Source organism: Callorhinus ursinus, unplaced genomic scaffold, assembly GCF_003265705.2.
Source record: "Callorhinus ursinus isolate GAN/ISIS: 27379988/994484 unplaced genomic scaffold, GSC_fseal_2.0 scaffold109, whole genome shotgun sequence".
In the NCBI taxonomy this organism is placed as follows: domain Eukaryota; kingdom Metazoa; phylum Chordata; class Mammalia; order Carnivora; family Otariidae; genus Callorhinus; species Callorhinus ursinus.
Window position 1 is genome coordinate 263,841 of NW_027397171.1, and position 8,434 is coordinate 272,274.

The following is an 8,434-nucleotide window of genomic DNA, read 5'->3' on the forward strand; positions in this document are numbered from 1 at the left end:
CACAAAAGGCAGAGAATTTAGACAAGACAGCGAGGCCATCATGGCAGTGAAGAAAGACCTAGCATTAGGAAGTAGCTGATGGCACAGATATTAAAGATAGTAGTAGGTACTTAGTTAAGTGCGGGTTGTGGGAATGAATGAATGAACATGGAGCACAGATACTCCTAAAGCAGGACAGGAGGGACCCGGTCAGAGGCAGAGGGTTAGGTTTGGGTGAGGCCGTTAACTCCTCGGAGGTAAGAAAAAGAGGAGAAAGGAAACAGTGTGGGATAATTAGCCTGGCACGCAAGGCAGCAGTGGGGACATTTGTTCAGAGCAGGGAATCGGAGCTAAATCTTAGTGAAAATGGAAATGTCTTCAAGCTTAAGAAAAATGAAATTTTTCATAAAGCCCAGAGGCCTGACCCAGGCTCCCGCTAAAATAACATTTTGTGAAGTCACTGTACCGGCACAATAGGAATCTGGTGGTGTGCCTGTCAGGTACATTTAACCTTAGCGCCCAGAAACCTGCCTCCCCATGTCTTCATCCCCCCCCCGGCGGCATCTGCACACGGTCCCTGCAGTTGAGAACATTAGGGAGCTCTAGGAACGGTAGGGATCGTGCACACTGGAGACACCCAGGATAAATGCTTGAAGCAGATAACCGAATACATGTAGTATAAATTGTACTCTTTTCAGTGCTTTCCCCCCCTTGTGTCCTCTGCAACTAGACTATTTACCAATAGGACATTAGTGAGTGAAACGCAAATTTCTCAAAAAGAGAAGCTTGTGTATAACACTTTTCATCTTGGTAACTTTAGCTTGCTTCCTTGTAAACCCCATAAAAACCAGTTCAGCAGCAGTAAGTTTGAGTTTCTCTTAAGTTTCTCTCCAGAGCAGTGTGTCCACCAGATGAATGCAGAGCTAGGAAAGACTTAATCCTTCCATGTTCAGAAATTCTGAGAGAGGTGTGAGGGAGCCCAGTAAATAACCCCTTTCCTTGTCCAAGTTTAAAACCAAATGATGGAGATACAGGAGTAAAACAGATGATTCTGGAAACCTTGGCTTCATTACTGACGGAAGCTTGGCTAGGAAAGGAGCAGCACAGCAGACCTCCCCCTACACAGCCCTGCCCGATACAACTTGGGGTGTCTGCCACTTGCTTCTGAAGAGGAGGGAGGTGCTGCACAAAGATGCCCAGGTTCCTTCTTCCAGATTTCACAGCTAGTTGTCTTGAGGAGTGAGACCATGCTAGGGAGAGGCCAGAGGGTTAGGTCCTAGGAGGGAGAAGCCAAAGTCCTAGGAGTGAGAAGAAGGTCATCTCCACACAAGACTACTTAGGTGTCATCAGATTCATGTCATAGTAAGACTAAGGATTTTTATAGCCTGTTTTTTTTTTTTCATTCCTAGAAATTGTGTGCCCCAGCCACCTTGTACTTCTGTCCATACGGAAAGAACAGTTGCACATTTGAACACTCTGAAGGACCGTCACCCGGGTGACTTGTGGGCCCGAATGCACATCTCATCCTTGGAATATGCTGCTGGAGACATGACCCGAAAAGGGAGAAAAAAGGACAAAGCTCGAGTGAGTGAACTGCTACAAGGCCTTGCATTTTCTGGTGACTCAGATGTGGAAGAAGATAACAAGCTTGAGACCCACCATGCTCAAAAAAAGCTAAAGATGTCAAATGTGCCAGAGAAGAATTGGGCCAAAAGAGACATTAAACCCAGCTTCCCAAGCTGGTCGGCACTGGATTCTGGACTTTTGAATCTCAAGAGTGAGAAGTTGAACCCAGTAGAGCTCTTTGAGTTATTTTTTGATGATGAAATATTCAACATGATTGTCAACGAAACCAATAATTACGCATCTCAGAAAAATGTCAACTTGGAAGTCACAGTTCAGGAAATAAGGTGTGTGTTTGGTATCTTGCTTTTGAGTGGATTTGTGAGGCGTCCCAGAAGGGGAATGTATTGGGAAATCTCTGATGCTGATCAGAACCTGGTTAGAGATGCAATTAGAAGGGACAGATTTGAATTGATTTTCTCATACCTACATTTTGCAGATAATAGCCACCTAGATCAAAAAGATAAGTTTACAAAATTGAGGCCTCTCATAAAGCAAATGAATAGAAATTTCCTCCTGTATGCTCCCTTGGAAGAATACTATTATTTTGATAAGACAATGTGTGAATGTTTTGACAGTGACCAGTTCCTGAATGGGAAACCTATTAGAATTGGCTATAAAATTTGGTGTGGCACAACCACACAGGGTTATCTGGTGTGGTTTGAGCCCTATCAAGAAGAATCAACAGTGATGGTGGATAAGGATCTTGATCTTGGTTTAGGTGGAAATCTAGTGATGCATTTTGCTGATGTTCTTTTAGAGAGAGGCCAATATCCCTATCACCTGTGTTTTGATAGCTTCTTTACAAGTGTAAAATTGGTGTCAGCCTTGAAGAAAAAAGGAGTGAGGGCAACAGGAACAATTCGTGAGAACAGGACTGAAAAATGTCCCCTCATGAGTGCAGAACATATGAGAAAAATGAAGAAGGGCTATTTTGATTTCCGAGTCGAAGAAAATGAGGAGATAATTTTGTGTCGTTGGCATGGTGATGACATTATCAGTCTATGCTCCAATGCTGTAGGCATAGAACCAGCCAGTGAGCTAAGTTGTTCTGCTGATGAGGACGACATCCATCAGATAGCTCAACCATCTATAGTGAAATTGTATGATGAATGCAGGGAAGGTGTAGCTAAAATGGATCAAATCATTTCCAAATACAGGGTGAGAATAAGAAGCAAGAAATGGTACTCCATTTTGGTAAGCTACATAATTGATGTAGCCATGAACAATGCATGGCAGCTACACAGAGCCTGTAATGCAAGTACCTCTCTAGACCTCTTGGATTTTCGGAGATATGTCGCACATTTCTATTTGGAGCACAATGCTAATCTGTCAGATTAAGGCAGATAAAATGAACACAATGCCAGTATTAACAAGACAAAAAAATTACAGGTACAAAGCAGAGTGTACCCTTCCAAAGTAAACCTGATGTATATAATGGAATTATTAAGTAATATTTTTTAGAAGTCAAACATCTATGTAGAATTTCAAAGACATTATTATAACAAGTAATTTTAAAAATTATCTGTAAAAATGTTGAACTTGAGTGCCACCTTTCTCTATGACTAATTTTTGGTGTGAGACACGTGAGAAGTCATTTGTTAAAGTGATTAATTTGTGCCCTGGAAGAATGAAATTGTGCCTTTTTAATTTTTTGTGGAGATTTTTAAAAATGCAAGCACTGTCATAGTAACCATAGGACGATGCTGAATCTACAGCTGAAAACTGAGGCAGAGCCCATGACATAAGGATGATCCAAGAAAGACCTTAGGTGATGAGGCTGAAGACCTCAGTGTTGGTATAAAACTGGATCAGATGGTGGGCAGGAGAGAAGGGCCAGGCAGGGGCGCTGGAAAGGAGTACTGTAAAGGAGAAATTGGAAGCGAAGAAGTACCTCTGAATACTGAAATAAAAGGTGTATCCTGTTGGGACTGTGGGAGTTGGCAGAGGCAGCTAAGAGTAAAGAAAACTGAGGAAATAGGAAGCAAATCGGGTAACAGTCGCATCTTCAGGAGAAGAAAGGAAAAGTCAACAATAGGATGAAGTTGACATAAAGCCCATGGTGAAAAACCTGTATGCCAACAAACCGAATAGCCTAGAAGAAATGGATAAATTCCTAGAAACACATAAACTACCAAAACTGAATCTGGAAGAAATAGAAAACTTGAACAGACCCATAGCCAGCAAAGAAATTGAATCAGTAATCAAAATTCTCCAACAAACAAAAGTCCAGGACCAGGTGGCCTCACAGAGGAATTCTACCAAACATTTAAAGAAGAGTTAGTACCGATTCTACCCCAAAATATTCCAAAAAATAGACTACAAAGGAAAACTTCCAACAAATCATTCTATGATACTAAAGCTAGATAAAGACACCATAAAAAAAGAAAAGGGAACTAGAGGCTACAGCACAGAAACAGGGATGACTGGGCCTTGTAGCCCCTTATTCACACTAGAGGTGTTAGAAACAGGAGGGCAGCAATTGCAGGATGGAGCAACGTGCATGAGAGCTGGCTCTTCTGAGAATACAGGCAGACTGCTTGAGTGCTCTCCCAGGCTGTTGACTTCAGAGCAGTCTGTATGGGACTCGCACCCCCCCAAAACAAGCTACCTCTTTTCATTGCCAGATCTCACATAATTTTGGGGCAAATCTCACGAGATTTCAGCCCAAGTCCCATGAGCTCTTGGGCCGTATCTTGTGGGAACCTGGTAGGAGAGGGAAGTCCCTAGCTAGCCTCCTTTGTGTACGATAAGTAGGTCGTGATGAATACAGATGCAAAAATCCTCAACAAAATAATAGCAAACTGAATGCAACAGTATATTAAAAAAATCATACACTACCATCAAGTGGGATTAATTTCCCAGATGCAAGGGTGGTTTGATATTCGCAAAACAATCAACGTGACAGATCAATAAGAGAAAGGATAAAAACCATATGATCATTTCAATAGATACAGAAAAAATATTTGACGAAGTACAACATCCATTCATGATAGAAACTGTCTGCAAAGTAGGTCTAGAGGAAACATACTGCAACATAAGTAAGGCGTGATATGAAAAATCCACAGCCAACATAATACTCAGTGGTGAAAAACATAGCTTTTCTCCTCAGATGAGGAACAAGACAAGGATGTCCACTCTCACCACTTTTACTCAACATAGTACTGGAAGTCCTAGTCACAGAAATTAAACAACATAAAGAAATAAAAGGCACGTTTATTGCTAAGGAGTTAATAAAACTCTCCTTGTTTGTATATGACGGGATATGATATATAGGAAACCCTAGAGACTCCACCAAAAAAAAAAATTTTTTTTTAAAGATTATTTATTTGACAGAGACACAGTGAGAGAGGGAACACAAGCAGGGGTAGTGGGAGGGGGAGAAGGAGGCCTCCCACAGAGCAGGGAGCCTGATGCAGGGCTCAATCCCAGGACCCCGGGACTGTGACCCAAGCCAAGGGCAGATGCTTAACGACTGAGCCACCCAGGCGCCCCTCCACCAAAAAACTTCTATAACTGATAAATTCATAAGGAAAGCAGGATACAAAAGCAATATACAGAAGTCCATTGCATTTCTATACAGTTGTAATGAACTAACAAAAAGGGAAATTAAGAAAACAGTCCACCAATTGCACCAAAAATAATACGGAGGTGAAAGACCTGTACTCTGAAAATTATACTGATGAAAGAGCTAAAGACAACAAAAATGAAAGGCATTCCATGCTCATGAGTTTGAAGAACAAATACTATTAAAATGCTTAGACTATGCAAAGCAACGTACAGATGTAAAGCCTTTCTAATCGAAATACCAACAGCATTTCTCACAGAACTAGAAAAAATCCTAGAATTTCCTAAACAAAAGACCCCAAATAGCCAAAGCAATCTTGAAAAAGAACAAAATGGGAGGTATCATAATTGCAGATATCAAGTTATATTACAAAGTAGTAGTAATTAAGGGGACCCTATTCTAATCGGTCCCCTGAATTGAGCCAGGTGTCTTCCAGACCACTCTGAACACCCACAAAATCGGCGTGAGATGTAAGAAGATATATCCGGATCTCTACAAACAATATGCCAGGCAGTTGGTTTCGAGGTTTGAGGCAGGGAGCCATGATTCCGCGGACAGATATCGGAAGATAAACGGAAGAGGAAGGGAGCCTTCAGGATCCTGCACCTCGGGTGTGCGAAAACCTCCCGTGCTGGGAACGGGGCACAGGCTCGCAGACCGGTAGCGGTGGGGAAAGGACTTTAGGGCAGACCCCTGGACTGGAACCTGGAGCAGCGGGGCCATGAGAGTGAACTCAGGGTGGCTGGCGGTTTTAGAAGCACAAAGGGCAGAGATGTGCCCTGACCTGGAGGCGAGGACTGGGAGTGCTGCTAAGGGGCGCACAACCCAGGACCCTGCAGTTTATAGCAGCACAGACAGAAACGGAGATAATGTGGCCTGGAGAGCTCACTGAAGAACAGACTGAGATCTATGCTCTGAGGCAGAGGATTGGAAACGATCTCTTCTGCTCTCTCGGAAGAGATGCGGAAAGTCGCCAGGGAAAGCCGCCAGAGAACAAAAGCCCAAAAGAACCGGTTTTCAGTGAGCCCACTCCCCCCCAACAGGCGGCAGGGCAACTCTGCCCAAACAGGGTTGCCTGAGTAACAGTGTGGCAGGCCCCTCCCCTAGAAGACAGGCTGGGAAAACAAGAGGCCAACAACCCTAAGGTCCCTATAAAACAGGTGCGTCTTGCTTGGGTTGTGGTCAGTAATTTGGACTCTGTACATTCCCTCAACCACCCCTCAACAGAATGACTAGGAGGCAGCACCCCCAATATAGGAAAGACTCAGAGACTGTGACTTCTGCCACAGATTTACAAATGGATACAGATATAACCAAGATGTCAGAAATGGAATTCAGGGTAGCAACTGTGAAGACAATAGCTAGAATGGAGAAATCGATTACTGGCAACAGAGAGTCTTTCTAAAGGCAGAAAAGCAAGATGAACTGGCAGACTTAAAAATGCTATCGAGATCCAATCTAATCTAGATAATCTAACAGCCAGGGTAAGCGAGGCAGAAGAAGGAATTAGTGATCTAGAAGACCAATTGATAGAAAAGAAGGAAAAAGGGGCCTGGGAGAAACAACTGAAAATCCATGAAAATAGAATCAGAGAAGTAAGTGTCACCATGAAACATTCCAATGTGAGAATTATTGGGATCCCCGAGAGGGTGGAGAGAGAGAGTGGACTAGAAGAAATATTTGAGCAAATCATAGCTGAGAACTTCCCTAATCTGGGGAATGAAACGAACACTCATATCCTAGGGGCAGAGAGGACCCCTCCCAAGATCAAGGAAAACAGGCCAACACCCCGGCATGTAATAGTAAAACTCGCAAATCTTAGAACCAAGGAAACCATCATAAGGGCAGTTAGGGGAAAGAGATTCCTTACATACAGAGGGAGGAACATCAGAATAACATCAGACCTATCCACAGAGACCGGGTAAGCCAGAAAGGCCTGGCAAGACATATTCAGGGTACTAAACGAGAAGAACATGCAGCCAAGAATACTCTATCCCGCAAGGCTGTCATTTAGAATGGATGGAGAGATGCAGAGCTTCCAAGAGCAGCAGAAACTGAAAGAATATGTGACCACTAAGCTGGCCCTGCAAGAAATATTAAGGGGGGTTCTATAAAAGGAGAAAGACCCCAAGAGTGTTATAGAAAAGAAATTTACAGGGACAATCTATAAAAACGTCTTCACAGGCAACATGAAGTCAATAAATTCATTCATATCTTTTAGTAATCACTCTCAATGTGAACGGCCTAAATGCTCCCATAAAATGGCACAGGGCTGCAGACTGGATAAAAAGACAGGATCCATCCATATGCTGTGTACAAGAGACTCATTTTGAACCTAAAGATACATCCAGACTGAAAGTGAAGGGATGGAGATCCATCTTCCATGCCAACAGACCTCAAAAGAAAGCTGGGGTAGCAATTTTGTATCAGACAAATTAGATTTTAAGCTAAAGACTGTAGCTAGAGACACAGAAGGACACTATATCATTCTTAAAGACTCCATCCAACAAGAAGATCTAACAATTGTAAATATCTACACCCCCAACATGGGAGCAGCCATCTACATAAGCCATCTGTTATCCAAAATAAAGAGTCATATTGATAACAATACATTAATTGTAGGAGACCTCAATACACCACTCCCAGCAATAGACAGATCATCTAAGCAGAAAATCAATAGGAAACAAGAGCTTTGAATGACACACTGGACCAGATGGACCTCATAGATATATACAGAACATTCCACCCTAAAACAGAATACTCTTTCTTCTCGAGTGCACATGGAACTTTCTCAAGAATAGACCACATACTGGGTCACAAATCAGGTTTCAACTGATACCAAAAGATTGAGATTATTTCCTGCATATTCTCAGACCATAATGCTTTAAAATTGGAACTCAATCACAAGAAAAAATTTGGAAGAAACTCAAACACTTGAAGGTAAAGACCACTCTGCTCAAGAATGTTTGGGTCAACCAGGAAATCAAAAAAGAACTTAAAACAGGGGTGCCTGGGTGGCTGACTCGTTAAGCGTCTGCCTTCGGCTCAGGTCATAATCCCGGGGTCCTGGGATCGAGCCCCACATTGGGCTCCCTGCTTGCCAGGAAGCCTGCTTCTCCCTCTCCTACTCCCCCTGCTTGTGTTCCCTCCGTCACTGTCTCTCTCTCTCTGTCAAATAAATAAAATCTTTAAAAAAAAAAAAAAAACTTAATTCATGGAAAACAATGAGAACGAAAACACATTGGTCTAAAACCTATGGGATAG